Here is a 20,312-nt window from a genome sequence, read left to right as displayed (position 1 = left end):
TGTTAATATAACATCTGCTTTATTTGAAAGCAGAGCAGCTCTGATCATTGGATGAGAATATTTCCATTAATAGCTTGCATAATATCATAGTTGCAAAATATATATAGGTTGGTAAAGGTTAGTAATATGATGAAATGCTTACCAATTTTTATGCCAAGCAATCATCCAGTCTGCAGGCCATGAAACCAAATCTCATGTCATTCGACTATCCATAATAACACTAATGTAATAAGTAAGCCTACAGGTAGTTCTCCTTATTGATGAAACACATACTAGAAGTTAGCATTGGTAGACGATCATTCACACACCTCAGTTCCTTCAGACCCACAATGGGGCCGATTCACTAAAGGTCGATAAAACGAGTTAAAAATGTAATCACTTCTTATTTCACTAAAGGGACACTTGTCATTATTAAGAAGCAATGCTATTTGCATTATTTATCTGGCGATGACCGATTTCAAATGTTATTTTCCGCCACGTGGGATATTAGCGCACGATATTACACACGTAACCATTACTTTCTGAAAACTACTGTTCTGAAAATGACCATTTCCCTGAAAACTGGAGGCTGCATCACTCTAGGACGATCACATACTTGAAAAAATCTGACTGCAAACTCCACGTTGTGTTGCCAAACGGTCACAAACGACAATGTTGTTTAAGTACCGCCTACCTCAAGTAGGTGTTAATATTAGCACAGATTAAAGCAATATTTTGTGCGTTCAATGCTTCATATGTGTTTGTGAATCATGTGTTAGTACTATTTCTGTTCGCTAATTAACGCAATGCGATAGAAATAACGATTTGCGATCGTACGTTTTTTGCGCATGTGATATGCAGATTAATGCATGCGGAATGACTTGATGAATCAGTACTTAACTATCACACACTTTTTAATGCAAAAAAAGCATGCGATAAGCATTGTCAACCTTTAGTGAATCAGCGCCAATGTATCTGGTGCACAAGAATTTTGCCTAAATGTTTGCTCTGTATTTTGAATACATGTTTTCCTGCAGTTGTGTTTATTAGTGATAAGCATAACTACCCCTTTTCCATAGAAAAGTTCATGAATAGCAACATTTTTCAAATGCACTGTAGTAAGTGGACATTTTTTCCTGAATGGATATATTGAAGTCAATGGGTGTTTTTTCTCACACCAAATGAACTGGAGTCAATGGGCATTTTTTCTCAAGTTTTTTCCAGGACAATAAAATATGATTTTTTTTTCCTGGTAAAAAAATTTAGTCACTCGCAAAAAGACAAATTTTGTTGCAAATCTGTACCAGAGCAATATGTAATATACTGTTTATGTATATAGAAAATAATATATTCCCCATTGTCAAATAAGATGATTGTCAAACGAAGATATTATAAGTCATAGAGAATCTCCATGACCATTAAAAAGCACCAGGATTAAGACCGAGTGCTTTTATTCAGGTCATGGAACTCTAAGGAGTGCATTATTTAATATTATTTATTTCTAGTTGGGATTAACTACCAGGTACTGTTTTACAGGAAAAAAAGGAAAATGTTTCAAATTTTAATCTTTTGCTTTATTGCTTTATACAGAGTCTATGAGAGATCAACTTTCCATAATTTGGAGCTTTCTGGATAACAGGTTTCTGAATAACAGATCCCATAACTGTATATGGGCATTTATAAGGCTTCTATATCTATTGTAGAGTGTGTGGGAATGGTCATTAGACTGGCATGAACTTTATAAATATATTTGGTACACAGCTCTTAGCATCTGTATGTGGATGCAAATGTCATAAAATAAATGTCTAATAAATAGATACTGATGCCTGTATGTAATATAATAATTCTGCACTCTGTAATTTATTGTTGTTTCTTTGTTTGTTTGATATCTTTATTGAACCCCTGTGCTTACACCTAATGTAGCATGAAGCTGGTGGACTTGTGCCTCTATATATACTGTTTGGTGACTTCTAATATCCTTATATTTTACTACAGGGGTTGCATTATCTCATTGTGTGCCTTTTTCTAACTAGATACACATTTTCTGTTTAAGTGCTCATTTCTGCTGTGCAATATATACACCAATTAGTTCCCGCAAATGAACTGCCAGGCACCAACTGACGTGACCATGACCAGTCTCTGCTTGTGAATAAAATGTTAAATGTCCATGCTGAAAAAAGCAATCATTGTTGGCTAGCCATGATTAATATTAATAGTTTGCTTAGTTGTCCATGTTCAGTTGTTTGTTTGTTTTTTAGTTATTTCAGCACAAAATCAAAGTCTATTCCATTTGTAGCCCAATTGCTTGTAGCGTAATTTTTTTGCCTTCTTAGAAAATAACTTCTAATGTTACTAGGATCCCATTTAGTCTTAAGCATGTGCAATTAGCTGCATTTTAAACCATAGCAGCCGCACACAATAAATAAGGTTCTTAATTGTATTTGTTAGGCTAAAATGCTGTTTAATTTTTTTTCTCTCTCTCCGTTCTTGGTGGAACTCTAGCATATTCACATAGCCGCCTCTAAATGAATGTCAACTTGTTTTACCTCGTCTCCAACAGATCGATACTTCATTAGGCTGAATTGTCTTGTGCCCATGCAACCTTGAAACTGTGGCTTAATTACCACTCCTATTATGCGGTGACTCAAAAAGCTGTGCTCAGCTGTGTCATTTTGAAGAAAAGCCATGCTGTTGTCCACTTAGGAAAAAGGCACTTTTGAACTGTAGAAACCACATTATTTAATAAATTATAAATTAAAGCGAACTACAAAAAAAAAAAAAAACGGAACAATGCATAATTAATCAATTATGGGAGAACACCTTGTAAAGCTCAATCCGTTTGCATGAATTACACATAGGACAGTATCTTGGATTTGATCGTCTAACATCATAATGAGATAAATTTTAATTAATGGCAGAGAAATATTTTACTGCTGGATCAGACAAGAGAAGTGTAGTCAAATGGCAATCATGACAAATGACATCTCTTGTCTTAGAGTCATTTTTCTCCACTAGACTGATTTGTCATCCTCACTTTTGACATTTTTTATTCTGCTGTGAAATCACATTGACAGAATGAGCTATTTCTACCCTTACTAGTGGGACATGGAAGATGGTTTCATGCTTCTTTTTATATTTTGGTTTGATTACCAAACAATACACAGAAAATTGATACTTTTAAACCCCTTCAAACTTTCCAGAGCTAACAGGTATAAATAAATAATTCTTTGTCTTCCTTGAAACTATTATCTTGCCTTACATCTAGCAGATCTACCACTTCGGTGAGAGCAGAGCAACTTACAAAATATCTTTAGAGATTTCTTTCCTAGATGAAATTTAAAGGTTTCTTTACAGCATTCGCTGGTTTCCTTTTTCTAATCAAACTTTATTAAAAATCCCATCTTTTTCTGTTGTCTGTGCCATCATATGTGACATTTTACAGCATTTGTTTATCATGTCGTTGATGTACTGTTCCATAAGGTTTCCATTGGAAGCTGGCTAGGCTGCATTTTTTATCTTTGGTGTTTAGATAATCTAAAAAGCTAAAGAATATATGTATATAAAAATTAGAAATAATTAAAGTTTAATCATTTCAGAAATGCAAAGCCCCTTATTTGGTCTTCCTTTTGGTTTAACTGTTTAGCAGTATATATTGTGCTAGTGGTTACATAGTGTTTATTAAATAGTAGTTTGATTTTCTGGATGTAAAGGGTATCAACATTCAACCGAGTAATAAATTATTCAGTCACCTTTTTGATACAACTGCTTACAAAGTGCTATATATTCAAGCTGATGGTTTTCATATCTTTATTTATGAAGTCCATGTTTGACATTTTTACTGAACAACCTGAAAGTAATAATACCATGGTATAGCTAAAATGTAGCAAAACTTTCTTATGTCTGTCCGCAGTGTATTGTGTTCATTACTCAGATTTAAAAAGTCACAGAAATCATAACAAGCAAGAGAATTATTACCAAAATGATTGAATGTTAACTTATAATTGTGACAATTTCTCTTTAATCTGCCATTTATAATAACAAAGCCGTTTACATATCATTTGCCAATTGATAATATAAGCTTTATAAGAGGGTTTCCATGTTTGAAAATACATAGTTCTACAGGGAATGTTCATATACTGGATTTGTAAATAACATGACAGACGAGCATACAGTAGAGCTGAAACATAAGCATAGTTTTAATGACAAATAGAATCAAACAATATGTTTTATGGCCTACAATGCAGCTACAGTACAGCTATGAAGTCATGTAATACAGAGAAAATGGTTGCAAATGTGCCATTTCCCATCCAGAGTTTATAAAAATACAGCTAATTTATAAAAAAAAAATGAAAAAGTGAGGTTCAATAATTCACTTTTCAGTACCAAACAGAAGATAAACTTGAACTGTGTTCTACAATAATCATGCATGGTTCTGTAACCGGAAACCTGACTAATGATCTTTTCGACCTAGTTAGTACATTTTATAGTACATTTTCTCATTATCTGCCTAGATTTCATTCATTTTATTCTTCAGTTCCAGATGGGGAGAAGACTTGTGAAGAAATCAGGCTTATTTGCAGCCCACCGCTACATGATAGCAAATACACATTTAAACCATGTGTATGTCGGTGGACATATCATAGCTTCCACAATGCTGTGATCCAAAGCGGATCCTAACATACTGATCATAGAGAAGTGGGAGGCAGGGGGAGAAAACAAGCTTTGAAGACTCTACACAAGTGAGGGCTTTAATTCATGGTTTACATTTTGATAAATAATGATTTTAGGGTTGCACTTTCTCATTCATCCTTTCTGAAATCCTTGAAAATAGCAACATACATTGTTGACAGGATTAACAACTGGAAGCACAGAACAAGAAAAAAACTCATTGCTAGTATCCCATAGGACCTTACTAAATTGGCAGAACCTTCTTTCATTCCTTTTTTTCCCCTTTTTCTTATGTTCCTTTCACATTTCATTCATCACCAAACTGCTTAGTATGTATTTCCACTAACTACGATTTACAGTTTATCGTCACATTTCACACATTTTAGCACCTATATACTGCTACTTCAAAACTATGGGACAGATTTACGAAATATCGAACTAGGCAGTACAGAGGACTTTCCAGACGTTTCATATGTTTTCTGAGGCTTTAATACTTTTCTGGCATTTAAGAAAATATTTTAATATATTGACACAATTATCAATGTACAGTATCTCCTTGTCTGAATATGTTCGTGCTTTACCAGTCAGACTCTGTTGTGTGATATTGGGTGTTAAGCTCAGCAACAGCATTGAGCCCCCAAAATGAGCTTACACTGGGTTACTTTTAACACTTCAATGATTCGTTAAAGTGAGGAAAAGAGCTTTGTAAAATTAAAGATGTCATTTTTTTATCCGGAAGACCGAATATTACATATTACTTAGATATAAGTTATATTAAAATGTTAACTTTCTGAAATTCTGAAATTGATAACTGGAACAATAGTACTGCAAAAATTCATTATAGAGATACAAAAGAAACATGTTTGGACCCCAAGTCTAGTATAAAATCTAGAGTAAAAAGTCATTTTAGTGTGGGGGAGCCTAGAATCTGAAACTGTATATAAACTCTAAGAAATATGGGATAATCAAGGGATAATCACATTTTGAGAAACTGTGAGTTCATGTATTCCTGGTTTAGATTCCATATTCATATTACTCTCTTTTTCTCTCTTATTGTTTAACACAGAGGTCCCCATCCTTTATTTTAGGATGCAAAATAAAGACTTTGATTGGCTATTTGGTAGCCCCATGAGGACCGCTAGCCTGCAGGAGGGTCTGCTAGGAGTAAAACTGTGTCTCTGTGTTTCAAAAACTTGCCTCCGAGCCAGAAATGTTATATTGGGCACCTACTTTGAGCAACATCAAAAGAGGTGGTGAGCAACATGTAGCTCAAGAGCCACTGGTTGGGGATCACTGGTTTAACACATACCATTATACATTCATCCACATTCCTTATATATGTCTTTTTAGTCTTCAGTATCCCTTTTCATTTTGTTACATTTTGCTCTTACTTGTTTATCTCTTTGCTACTATCATTTAATTACTACTTTGGTGTAAATCTCACTGAAGTGAAACAGCAACAAAAGCCTTAAAATTGCCATGCTATTACTATGCACGCAAAGCTTCTGTGCATATTCTTTCTCCTAAATAGCAACCATAGGCAGCATATTATTTGGGCCAATTAGCATGCAGTCTATGCCAATGATTGTCAAAATTGGCTGATCTAAATTTGCAGTCTATGAGCTGATTATTCTTAACATTAAAAGACTAGATGGATTGGGACTCCTGCCACTTTGCGATAGCCTGATAATCTCTCACATATTGTAATGGGCAGCATTAACAGACTAGACTTTTAATAAGATAACAGTGATGCCTTCTGAGGATAGCCTCTCTGAGCCTGCTATTGGTATTTGCAGTAGAACTTTTGGCTCATTTTAACACATAGGGGGAGATTTATCAATCCATGAACGGCCCAATCGTTCGTTCACTCGGACGGTTCATGTTTTCGTACCTTGCGTATTTTTGCCGATTTTTTCCTTATTTTACATGACTGTGCGTAAAAAAAACGCAACAAAATCATATTGTCGCGCAGAGTACAAAAGTTTCTGATTCATTCAAGCTTCGGTATTGTGACTTTCCTTGGGCCATGTTGGAGCTGCAGAGTGCCATTGAGCCCTATGGGAGACTTTCCTTGGGCCGGGTTGGAGCTGCAGAGTGCCATTGAGCCCTATGGGAGACTTTCCTTGGGCCAGGTTGGAGCTGCAGAGTGCCATTGAGTCCTATGGGAGACTTTCCTTGGGCCAGGTTGGAGCTGCAGAGTGCCATTGAGCCCTATGGGAGACTTTCCTTGGGCCAGGTTGGAGCTGCAGAGTGCCATTGAGCCCTATGGGAGACTTTCCTTGGGCCGGGTTGGAGCTGCAGAGTGCCATTGAGCCCTATGGGAGACTTTCCTTGGGCCGGGTTGGAGCTGCAGAGTGCCATTGAGCCCTATGGGAGACTTTCCTTGGGCCGGGTTGGAGCTGCAGAGTGCCATTGAGCCCTATGGGAGACTTTCCTTGGGCCGGGTTGGAGCTGCAGAGTGCCATTGAGCCCTATGGGAGACTTTCCTTGGGCCGGGTTGGAGCTGCAGAGTGCCATTGAGCCCTATGGGAGACTTTCCTTGGGCCAGGTTGGAGCTGCAGAGTGCCATTGAGCCCTATGGGAGACTTTCCTTGGGCCAGGTTGGAGCTGCAGAGTGCCATTGAGTCCTATGGGAGACTTTCCTTGGGCCAGGTTGGAGCTGCAGAGTGCCATTGATTCTCATGGGAGACTTTCCTTGGGCCAGGTTGGAGCTGCAGAGTGCCATTGATTCTCATGGGAGGCTTCCAAAATCATGCACAGAAAATTTATCAATTTTCAAATTTGTGAATTTCAGTTTTTTTTTAGTTTTTTTTAAGTCAACTCAAAAATTTACCAAACGCAAATGTTTGCTTATTTATTACAAAATTTGAATATAAAAAACTTGATTAAATTAAATCATGAAAAAAATCCAAATTCATTTGCACTTTACTCATCATTTTCAATGAGAATTTAAAAACATCTCCACAAAAATTAAAACTTTATTTCTATAAAATATACCATAGTCACTTTTGTACTTTCTTGGGGTTGTTTCCTGCTGCTTATGTAGCTGTTGCTTTTCCCCTTCCTCCTGGCAAATAAAGAACCCCACTATATGAGATCTGCATTATTTTTTGAGCAGATAGATCACGTTGATAACATCTTTGGACAAGAGATACATTAATTGTTTTACCAGGTACAGATAAGGGATCCGGAAACCTGTTATCCAGAAAATTCCAAATTATGGGAAGGCCATCTCCCATAGACTCCATTATATGCAAATAATTTCAAATTTTTTCATATATATTTTATGCATTTTTTTCTATAATTAATCCTTACTGGAGGTAAAACAATCCCACTAGGTTTATTTAATGTTTAAATTATTTTTTTAGCTGACTAAATTTAGAGATTCCAATTACAGAAAGATCTTTTATCCAGAAAAGGTCCCAAGCATTCTGGATAATGGGTACCATGCCTGTACTGTATTACACAGACAAACATAAGGAAACACACAAAGAAAACTGCTCAAACAAGAAACACCCAGTTGATCCATTGCTCTGTGCAATATTATGTGTAAGGAATGCCTTATTTTATATTTAGTATAAAATATGTTTTGTATCCTAAAATATCCTGAGATATTACAAAATAAAGCCCTATTACAAGCTCTGATGTATTCTAATGTATGGTGTCATTTCATTTGAATCTAAAATGCTTCTCACTTTCCTCTTTACATGTATCAAAGCTAAATTGATACCATTTTGTGCTAAATTAACCTGCTTGCTGCCAACGAATGACAGGATGCAATTCTGCTTACTTAACACATGTATGGATTAACTATTCTTTTATAGTTGTACATGCTCATATTTGTTGAGAAATTATTTCTATTTTCCTACCTACTTTACACATCTTCCAACCCCATTTGCAATTCATGACATATACAGCATATGTATTTGATTGACAGTGAACGACTGAATGTAATTTTCTTTAGTTCTCTAGTTTTAATGAGACTACAGATGGAGCACTCTTCATTTTCTTATCTAGCTTACACAGTGACCATGGCGCAATATACATTTTTATGGGAAAGAGAAATATGGTGTGGCAGAATATGCCAAAACCAGAATTTTTATTTCTATTTTTAGGTATCTCTACTTAGCCATGACCAAAACAATACTTAGCAAACTCATTTCTAGCATTCATTTTATTGACTTAAGACCTAAAACTCTGGGTTAAAAAAAGCACATTTTATACTGAAATAAAAGCACAGCTTAAAAATATCTCATTCTTTCTTTTTTCGTTTCTTCATTCTAAATGAAAAAAGCCTTTATTTAGTTTTTTTTTAATGTTATTAATACAATTCTAGTTTAGTTTTTCAGAAGAAGAAAGTAATATATATTATCTCTGTTGAAATTTTGAAGGAAATCTGGCAAAATCATTCGCTAGTCTACTAAAAACACAAATTACATTAGCTTGTGATACTTTTGCTGCAAGTTTTCTGCATTAATTGGTACAGCCTGCTGTGGGCACCCTGGAATTACCACCAGTGTGGCGTTAGCTCCAAGGTCCCACTGCATCAGCAGAAGAAGCAGTACGCAATGTGGCTTGCCATTACTAGTGATCCTGTCCCATTTCGCTTCGCAAAAAATTGTGAAAGTTTCAGAAGATTCGCGAAAATGTTGTGCGTAAAAAAATTGTTGCACGTGCCATTTTTTTGTTATGCCCTAAACACGGAACAAATCCATGCCTGACGAAAAAATTTCGCCTATCGCTACCCATTACTACATGGAGGTGCAAGAATCATATCTGGACACAAGTGCCTTTTAATGAATGGTGTCAATAAGCGTAACATGTGTTGGTGTTGCTGTGTTGGTAAATTACATGTTCATTGTCTTTATGAATTTGCATTGTGAAACCTAAAAAAAGCCCAGTACTAGAGGAAAAATATTTGGGGTTTGGTCTAAACAACATTTTCTCTAGTAAAATCACCAAGATACTATAAGAAAATTATACATCCCTAAGGTGCAAATTTATCAAAGTGTAGCGCTCACCACAGTAAAATTGTACTGCTCTCATTAATTTCTGTGGGATTTTTAAGAGTGTATTTATCAATGGGTGAAAGTTGGAGCTCACCAATTCATAACATATGCCTCTAAAGATCCTATAGAAATGAATAGAGAGTGGCAAAATTTTGCTGTAGTGAGCTCTAACTGCACACTTTGATAAATCTGCCCCCAAGTATTTCAATATAGCGACTTAAAACTAGGATGACATTTTAAAAAGATCTATGTAAAGGAGAAGACATTTACTTTGAGAATACAATAATATACAATTTTCTGGACTGTTCAGCCCATCACTATAACAATTTATATTGTGCCCCATTGTTGGACAGTGTAGTAATTGACTTCTTACAATTCAGTTTATAAGTATATGCTTATAAATGTTGAAAGCAACTGGGCACACTACTCATTACTTTTGAAATACATAAACTCAACTCCATATTGTCCCTATAACTATTAAACAAAGAAGCAATTTGTCTTCTTTTCCTTCTTGACTTAATGGAGTTTCAGACGAAGCTTAAATACATACACTCTTTTGTAAGATGTTGCAAAAATACTTTGCTGTGTGCATTATATTGCACATTAGCTTTGAATCCAAGAAGTAGCCATATGGTGTATATGCCTAGGATTTATATTTGTATCTACTGCTGAGACTAGCACATGACAGTTAAGTTAAATTTTTTGATTGAATAAGTGGTTTCACAGCAATCTTCAAACATAGTGCTTGTTCGGGTCTAAATAAACTAGTAAAGTACATTTTTTCTATCTATTCTGCCCTTTCATCTTTGTTGAAGAAAGCCATATAAGATGTAATATGAGAAAAAAGTATTTTTTTTTAAGTGGCTATTCTGTGTCCTATGTCAATAATGCACATATTGGTCTAGATGAAAGCAAAAGTGTTTTCATCTAAGGTTTCAGTGTGGAAAAAAAAACTGTTTGTACTTATTTTAATATTTGCTGGGTAAAAACAAAGGTTGATAAATAGTGTACTGTTGTCTAAGATGAACATTGAGAAAGTTGCTTAATCTCGGGCATTGAAGAGTTTCTCCAATATAATAAGTGTAGCTGACATAGATAAATGCAGATAAGAACGTACAGAAGAAGACAGAGAAATACATGAATAAAATACATGATCACAAGTGACATATAGTTAACAAAAAGCAATGCTGCTTTCACTAAATGGTTCCTAGAATGCTAGAGATTAAAATATCACAAGGTCAATGTATAAGAAAATGACAATATACTTGGGGGAAGAGAGTGGAATGTTTGTTTGGGGAGGTTACCAACAGATGGCATTTTAATGGAGAACATATTATTATATATGAATACATAGCAGGTGGTATTTTGGGGGGGGGGGGGCTAAGCCTTCCTAAATCCTCATTATTCTCTGCCTAGGAATGTACCCCTTTTTTGATATTTTTTTCTTAAATCGGAATTACATTCTACTTAACTCATGGCATCTGTATGATGTTTGATAGGCAAATTTGGTAACCTTGCTTGATGTTTTTGGAAATCGGGGCCTGATGGAATGGCAGTAATGACTATGGGCCTACTCAGCTTACCTCTGTTGAATGAAATGTTGCCTAACACAAGCAGCATACCATTCAAGATGCAGTCGATGAAGCTCGCTGTACTTTGAAACGGAGATAGTAGATCCTATAAAAAGTTTGCTTTTAAATAGATGACCAGGAAATGCTGCCTGCTGGTTGGCTGCTATAGGTGATAAGAACTATAGTACACTTTGCATCTTATATTACATAAACCCTAAAGAATTTGGAATTTAAAGTGATTTTATTGGCAGATACTCTATTGGCTTCACACCTCCTTGTGCAACATCTCATACCCAAGCTAAGGGTAATATGATATTAATATGAATTAGGCCCTTCCTGTCATGCTGTAATAGCCTCTACTTTTATATGAAGCCTTTCCACTAAATTTTGAATATTGTTGGTGGGATGGTTATTACTGAGGTTTGAGACCCGATGTTGGAGATTTTTGATCTGGTGTTCTAGTTCATCTTATGTTCTGTTTTGTTCAGCAATTCTGTGCATTCTAGCAAAGTTCTTCAATTTCCATTTGAGAAAAAAAATATCCTCTGTAGATCTCATATTATGCATGGGAAGAAAAAGAAAAGAGGCATCCACAAAAAGTTGACACAAAGCAAAAAGCATGGAACTGTCAAGAATGTCATTGCGCCAATTAAGTTTAAGGTCTCAAGGACTCATGGACCCTATCTTAAATCAGGATAAAGCCCCTGAACAGTAAAACTTTACTGTTGGCAACATAAATTTAGGCAGGTGGTGTTCTCCTGGCATTTGCCAAAACCAAACAATCAGACTACCAGTTGAGAAAATGCCATTTTGCACTCCAGAAGATGCATTTCCACTGACCTTTACCCACTCCAGCCAACACTTGCTATTGTACAATATGTGGTTAAATTCGTTTTTTTGCTTCAGGTTCTTCATAAAACACAATGCTCACTACAATTAGTCCTTGTGCTTCTCCAGACAGTTTGGAAATCAGCAGTCAGTGTTTCAAGTGTGAACCTATCATTTTAGGTACTCTTGGCTAAACATGTGTCATGATGGCAGCCCTATAATGTCCATTGATCATGAAAAAAATTGGATACTTTACAAGCAAGGGAGAAAATACACAACTATGGATATTCATTCTCTTACCAGTGACTTGTTGTATTGCCATTAAGGACTTTCTTTATATTCTGTTTTCTCCTTATAAAACATCAGATGTTTTTCTTTGTTTTTTGCCTTTTTATCTTTGTATCAATTAGAAATTGCTAGGAGATCGATTGCATCTGGAAGGCTTGTAAGGCAATATATATACAGATAACTATTGTTTGGTTGGCTGCAAATGCCTTTCAGTTATACAGTATATACCTAGATTTTAGATAATGGTAATACAGTACTAATTTCCAGGTCTGGTTATGTATGTTGATTTAATATATATACAGTATATATATATATATATATATATATATATATATATACACACACACACATATATACATATTGTATGTGCCCAAAGCAATCTTGAAACTGATTATCTACACTCACAATTGAATGATAGAACCTGACAGATTATTACGTACAAATTACTGTGATAGTTGTTATCTGTTCTATCAGACTGGTGATGATAGATGAAAATAGAAAAATAGCAAAATTTGGCATTATGGGGTTGATGTGTGTCAAAATCAGCTTTTTCAGAACCAAGAGGACAATTACATGTGACAACTATCACAGGAATGCAAGCCTGAGCTTTAAAAGTTCTGTTAAAATACAGAAAATACAGAAAAGGTTCTTTTCAAGCTAAATTCTATTGCACGTTGACTTTACTCAAGGTCATTTTTCATACAATACACAGGCAGTGGAGTTTACACATCTAATACTTTTTAACGTATAAAAATGATACACATTTTAAGCCACTGAAGCAATATTTAAGTAACATTTTCAGTTTGCAATGCCTGTTGTTCAGTGGAACTCATTTATGGAAAGTAGCAGGAGTGAAGAGAAGCACAGAGGCTCTTACAGTAGACAGTTCCTGCTTATCATTGTGCTGTCACTTGGCAGCATCCCATTGTTTTCTGGTCTTGGCTACAACTACAATTAAAAGAGTTGTTCTGTACCTAGAGAGACACAATTGCACCCATAACCAGGCTATTAAAACTGACCCATAAGGGCTGCTCCATTTTTCCTACTTTCTGTTTTTTTTCATTCTGCTGACTTCCTTAATTGCCCTAGCACTCCAGGCTGGCTTCCAGAAATTCCTACTTTTCCCCATTAACTAGTGTCTGTTGCCTTACTGCTCACTTATAAGGGACCATATTTATAAAACTGTAAAAAGCATAGCAGAAAGTTTTCTGCACATAATTTTACTTGGTACAGAGCTGTATAAAGCTGACAAAATTATACAACTAGCAGCTATGAAACCAAAAGAAAAAGTAAAAACTTGTTAAAAGATACATTTCATAGATATGGGATCCTTATTTGTTACGGTAACCAGTTATCCAGAATTTTATAAATTATGGGGACATTATTCAACATTTTATATAATAAGTAAGTATCTTGTACCTGCTCTCTGAGATATAATGAATCCTTATTGGAGGCAAAACAATCCTATTGTTTTTTTTTTTAATGCTTCAATTATTTTTTACTAGACTTAACAGTATAGCAGTATAGAGTTCCAAATTGCAGAAAGATCCCTTATCTAGACAAAAAAGATTCAGAACCCACAATTCTGTATTGATGATAATCAAAAAGAGCAAGAAAGAAAAAAACACTTTTATTAATGCTTCATAATATCCAACATTTCAGTTATCATTGTGAGCTACAACAAATTAGATAATTAGATTACCAGTATACAATCCGCTTCCTTTTCCCTTTGTTGTAACTACTTTGTTAGCAGGGGGGCCATTAAGGGGGTCATTTATTAACATTTGGATTTTCGTGGTTTTATAGTTTTTTTTGAAACCACAATTAAACTCACTTACATGAATGTCAGCGATTTATTAAAAGGTATAAACTGAAAGAGCATGAATGGAAAAAAGTTGCAGGAAAAACATGAAACCTGCAATTTTTTCGTATTGTCGCATGGTAACAACTTTTTCATATTGCCACACAAAAGCCAGCATCAAGAAAATCCGAAAATCTCTAAAACCATGAAGTAAAGAAAGATCTTCCAGTTGTAAAAGGGACATTTGCCATTAACTTTGACATGATCTCGACAGGTTTTAGATGGCGTATCTTTGCTTATGGATTTGTTGCGGTTTTGAAGGATGCAAACAATTGATTTCATTTCTTCTTTGCTCTTAGCTCAGGAAATAACTAAAACCATAGATTTGTTTGTGATTTTAAAAACAATGGGAAAAAGTTTAGACAGTACAGAGTTTAGTATAATATTTAGGAGTAGTTGCCCAACCTTGTTGTAAATATGAACCTACTATGTTTTTGTAAAAGGTATGAATGATTTATGTAAAGTTCATATACCCTATTCTGCTAGTAATCCTTCTTAACAATTGCCTGTGGAACATTTATCTAGCTCTCTAAAAACTTCCCAATCTTGCTACAAAAAAAAAATCTCCTGGAAATTTTAAATGCCTTATTGGTATATTGAGTGTCGAACATGATTGGTTGATATGGGATACTAGACCTGAAGCAAACTGTTCACCATATATTAAATTACCCTCATAGTTCTTTAAAATTATGACCTAAGGATCTTCCATTAATAAGTTGCACCTATTTGTGGCAAACCCATTGTGTCTTTTCTATCAATAGATTGGCCTGTCTGCTAATTACTGATCCCTAACAGGAGTATTCCTCTGCTTTATAGTAAACCAGAATCCTGCTGTTAATGAACTCTGATGATTGCTTCAACTGAAGCTCATATACAGTAAATAACTCCACTTTAATTACTGAAATTATTGAAACTGAAAAGGGAGTCAGCCCTATGTTGTCTTCATAACCAAGATCAACATATGCAAGGTCTTAAAACTATTGCCCTTTGGTGATACCAGTATTATAGCTGCCGTCTGTTTGTTTGATTAATTATTTACTGATTAAAGATTAATATATTGTATAAAGTAACATATCAGCAGGCTTCAGCTTTATTCATCTTCAGTAGCTCTGTCAATAATGTGTATTGCTCAGTAAACTGAATTATTTGCAGTTATATATGTGTAATATATCATTCTGTCTTTCAGTATCTGATCTTGACAGTGAGCAATTATTTTTATTTAAATTAATTGAACACATACAATGATTTGTTAGTTCAAGAGCAAGACCAAATTGTATTTTCAAATATAATGTATATGGAGTGGTGGAAATTATTAATGGGAATCTTAACTTAATTTCATCACAGAAGTAAAGAATTTTAGAATTACTTTAAAAGGCTCAAACCAAAATAAACTGAAAAATGATCACTGCACAAAGCAAATCCAAGTCAACTTGTAAAAACTTAACTTGTAAAATGTTTCCACTAGTGCAGCATCAACTAAATTTCATCCCCTTTATGTTTACCTCAGCAGTCCTTGCCCATAACAGATTACAGATTAAACTCAAGATTGGTTGAAAGGGTCACAACTGTTTACCTCCACAAGAATGCAAATTTTCAGCCAATGCAGCCTTTCTGCAACCATTCTTGACACATGATCATACTCATCCCCCACTGCATCTCAGTTATTGCACTACTTGCATATACATTCTATTGTACTCAGTGCTGTGACTTAATAATTGAAAGAATTGTTCTAACTTTGGGAAGGATGCTGATGCTATTGCTCACTGTTTTGTTAATTCTTAATTGGCTAGTTTTGCCTTAGCTAAAACGGAAACTGCTCCCACAACCCCTACAAAAAGATCACCAATTAAAATTCTCAAACACCCTTCTGTAGTTAAGGATCAATACTGTTGCATCTTCCAACCCTTAAAAGACCCTTTATAAGCACTGTGACCTCAAGTTAGATATAGTTAGATATACTTGTTAACCCTTCACAGAAAACAAACCAACTAATCACAATTATTTGCCCAAGGATGAAACTATTCTCTTATTTATAATTGCACAAAATATGATTTATCATTTTAATCTCATGAACACAGTACAATAGCCCACCTTAAGCTTCACTGACCAAGAAATAAGCATCTATCTTTGCCCAAATGTATATTCACATCAACTTGCACTTTATTAGCAGATTACTTTCAATAGAAAGCATTTCCCCCCTACCATACCTCTATTTGTCACCTTAAACTAGTTACATACCAAAGCTACTCACTTGTGATTACAGTATATAACAATAAATAATATTGGTGTGTAGGCGCCATCTCAGTGCATTGTACCTGATCCTGAACCTTCAGAAGGAGCCAGAGCTACACAATAGAGCTACTTTCAGATAAACTATTGTTTTTCTTACTCAGTGTAACTGAAGGAGTAATGAATTGGCTGAGCCGGACTTGGATTTTTAACATTGGGTGCTGTTTTCCTACCATTAGGTGGGGCTTGGGAGCATTTTTAGCAATGCAGATGACAGGGAGCTGCCTCCTTCCCATTGTTCCCAGTGAGGGGGACAGGGAGTGAGGTGATATCGCTCCAACTTGAAGTGCAGCAGCGAAGTGGGACTGAAGTTTATCAGAGAACAAGTCACATGGCTATCCCCATGTAAAATTTCAAACTTAAATAAAAAATAAATCTGTTTGCTCTTTTAAAAAAAAATGATTTCAGTGCAGAGTTCTTATGAAACAGCACTATTAACTGATACATTTTGAAAAAGCATGTTTTTTCATGACTTAAGTAAGGGCCCCTGCTTTATATGAAAGCAACCCTTAACATTACAATGTATTATTAAATTCCTGATAATTCTATGCATCAGAATAGGTTTGTGGAAGTTTCTTTACAATGCTGAAAAACGGATGTAAGTGGAAGAACTTGACTGTCCAGCAGAGAATGCCAGCTCTCAGGTTTGATCGATCAACATCAGTGCCCAATATACTAATTCTCTTTAGCTGAATGGAGGCAAATTCCACCAACATACATTTAAAGTTCATTTGGGTTAAAAAAACGCAGCAGTTCATTAACACCTTGAAATATACTATCATCAAGTGGTAAACATAGAGGCCAAGCCAAGAAGAGTAAAAACTGGTGTAATGGCAATGGGCAAACCAATTCCATATTAACAGCAGAGGTTTTAAAATTAGAGACTCTTTGGTTATATAGTGTATAATGTCCTTGTGCAAACTTTTATTTTAGCGAATAGTTTGGGATGAATACTGTTTAAATTCATACCTTGCACACAAACATATATGGAGTGATATCTCAAGTTCTACCAATAGTAAAGAAGGATAAAGTAAGGATAAAGTAGTTCTATTTATTTACAGAGATTAAATCTCCATCGCTAAAATGATTTAGGCAAAATGTTAATCCTGAGAACCAACAGTTGGGCAAACTGGGGAGAAAATTCCTTGATGGATGTTTAAAAAGATTTCTTTTTAACTTTGACACAGTGTTTGATTTTCCACTGGTATATAATGGTGGGATTTTAGGTGTAATCACTGCTAAAATTTGTATTTAGCCTCAGAAGCAATGCTGGCTAAAAAGGCAACGTCAGTAACAATTCACATTTAAATAGAACAGCACACTTAGTAGTCCGGCAGAAAAAAAACTTTACCTGAATTTGACTTCTAAAGCCCTTTCTCAAGCTTTAGGGCGCCGTGATTTATTACTTGCTAAACTATGTTATCTATTTTTAATTTCATTTCCCAAGTTTCATTTAAGCATTAACTTTACATAAAAATGAGTGATGAAGTGTTCATGCAAATGTTTCTAATGACTTTTCCAGACATTCCTCTCTATTGTTTAATGACCATTAATATATTAAAAAATGGGTAGAAATAAAATATTCTAATCTTTAAGTGCATTCATAAAAACTTTAAATTACCAAAGGTTTTAAGTGCCAAGTAACAATCAGCTTAATTTGTACAAAAAATGATTAATCATTAAACATATTAATCTTGCAGTTCTGTCTCTATTGATGTCATATTCGTTAGAAATATATATGATTTCAAGGAAGGAATGAAAGAATAAGGGCGAAGACACACGGAGCTACTAGTAGCAGCTACTTGTCGTGTCTACAGAAATAGACAATGCTGACAATTACTGCTATCAATGCTATCAATTACTGATAATTGTCTCTATGTGTGTTTTACCAGAGGCAATTCTCAGTATTGTCTATGGCAGGGGATTTTCTGGTGTTTAGTAGCCGTGACAAATAGCTGCTACTAAGTAGCTCTGTGTGTCTTCACCGTAACACATAGAGCTTTTTAAAAAAAAAAAATTGCCATTTTATTTTTAATTTAACTTAAGTTCTGATTCTGTCAGGCTATTTACAGATGTCACTGTTTAAAAAGGTTTACCTAAATATTTTAGTATTTTTTACCTTTGTATTTGTCTAGATGAAAAAAATATGTAGACAAATATAACACTGTACAGTAGGGATGTAGCAAACCTAAAAAAAAAAGTTCGCGAACTTACGCCAAAACCCGCGAATATTCGCGAACTTTGCGAACCTCATAGACTTCAATGGGAAGGCGAACATTAAAAACTAGAAAAGCCATTTCTGGCCAGAAAACTGATTTTAAAGTTGTTTAAAGGGTGCCATGATCTGGACAGTGGCATGCAGGAGGGGGATCAAGGGCAAAAACTTCTCTGAAAAATACTTTGTTGGCACAGAGTTGCGCAAAAAACGCAAGCTATTCTAGCGAAAATACGAGGCTTTTTTGCTATGTCACGCTTAAACACCATGAAAACGTGATTTGCGGAAAAACGCCATGTGTGACTTGTGCGGCGTATTGTACAATACTTTTGCGACGATAAAAAACACGACGGAAAACCCAAACTGCGAACATACGCTGAAAGTTCGCGAACATACGCGTTCGCGAACACCCGATGTTCGCACAAATTTGTTCACTGGCGAACAGTTCGCTACACCTTTACTGTACAGGTATAGGACCCGTTATCCAGAATTCTCGGGACCAAGGGTGTCCCGGAAAGGGGTCTTTCTGTAATTTGGATCTCCATACCTTCAGTCTACTAAAAAATCAATAAAACACCAATTAAAACCCATAGGCTTGTTTTGCATCCAATAAGGATTATTTCAGTCTTAACTAGAGTCAAGTACAAGGTACAGTTTTAATACTACAGGGAAAAAGGAAATAATTTTTAAAATTCTTAATTATTTGATTCAAATGGAGTCTATGGGAGATGGGTGTTCCGTAAATTCGGAGCTTTCTGGAAAACGGGTCTCCGGATAACAGATCCCATACCCGTATTATCTTTATGCATTGCTTTTATTCCCCTTATTTGTACTGCTGACTCAGCTAGAAGTTTTAGTTCCAATTTTATGTTTTAAGGAAACTTGTCAAAAATCCCATCCCATCTTATCCAGTTGTAGTATAACCTTGTAAGTTCACAAAGCATACATAACCCCCAATCGAGCGGACCTCCAGTTATCTCTTCAGGCCCATAATCAGGAAATATTTGAGGTAGGGGAGCAATCTGATTGGCCATGGTGCCCAGAGAACTGCTGGAAAATTGAGAGGGTGGTGGCCCTAGTAACAATAGTTGTTCAGTAGCCAAGAGAGAGGGAGGACCTCTGGAAATGTAAGTATGAAAATCCACCCAGAGCTTCGCCAAAAGTATTAAAGTAATTGGAAGAAGTATTTTTTTTAAATGGACTGTGTTAGGCAATATGTTGACCTGTCCCATCCTAGTTAGATAGACCACGTTTTCCTGTTTGCAGGTTTGTATTGCAGTAGAAGTCTACAATAAGTTTATAGTCCAAGAAAATGTATATTAGAGTACAGGTATCGGACCCCTTATCCGGAAACCCGTTATCCAGAAAGCTCCGAATTACGGAATGCCCGTCTCCCATAGACTCCATTTTAATCAAATAATTCAGAATTTTAAAACTGATTTCCTTTTTCTATGTAGAAATAAAACAGAACCTTGTAATTGATCCCAACTAAGATATAATTAATCCTTATTGGATGCAAAACAATCCTATTGGGTTTAATTAATGTTTTATTGATTTTTTAGTAGACTTAAGGTATTGTGATCCAAATTACGGAAAGACCCCTT

Source organism: Xenopus tropicalis, chromosome 6, assembly GCF_000004195.4.
Source record: "Xenopus tropicalis strain Nigerian chromosome 6, UCB_Xtro_10.0, whole genome shotgun sequence".
Classification (NCBI taxonomy): domain Eukaryota; kingdom Metazoa; phylum Chordata; class Amphibia; order Anura; family Pipidae; genus Xenopus; species Xenopus tropicalis.
This window is presented reverse-complemented; position numbering follows the sequence as displayed.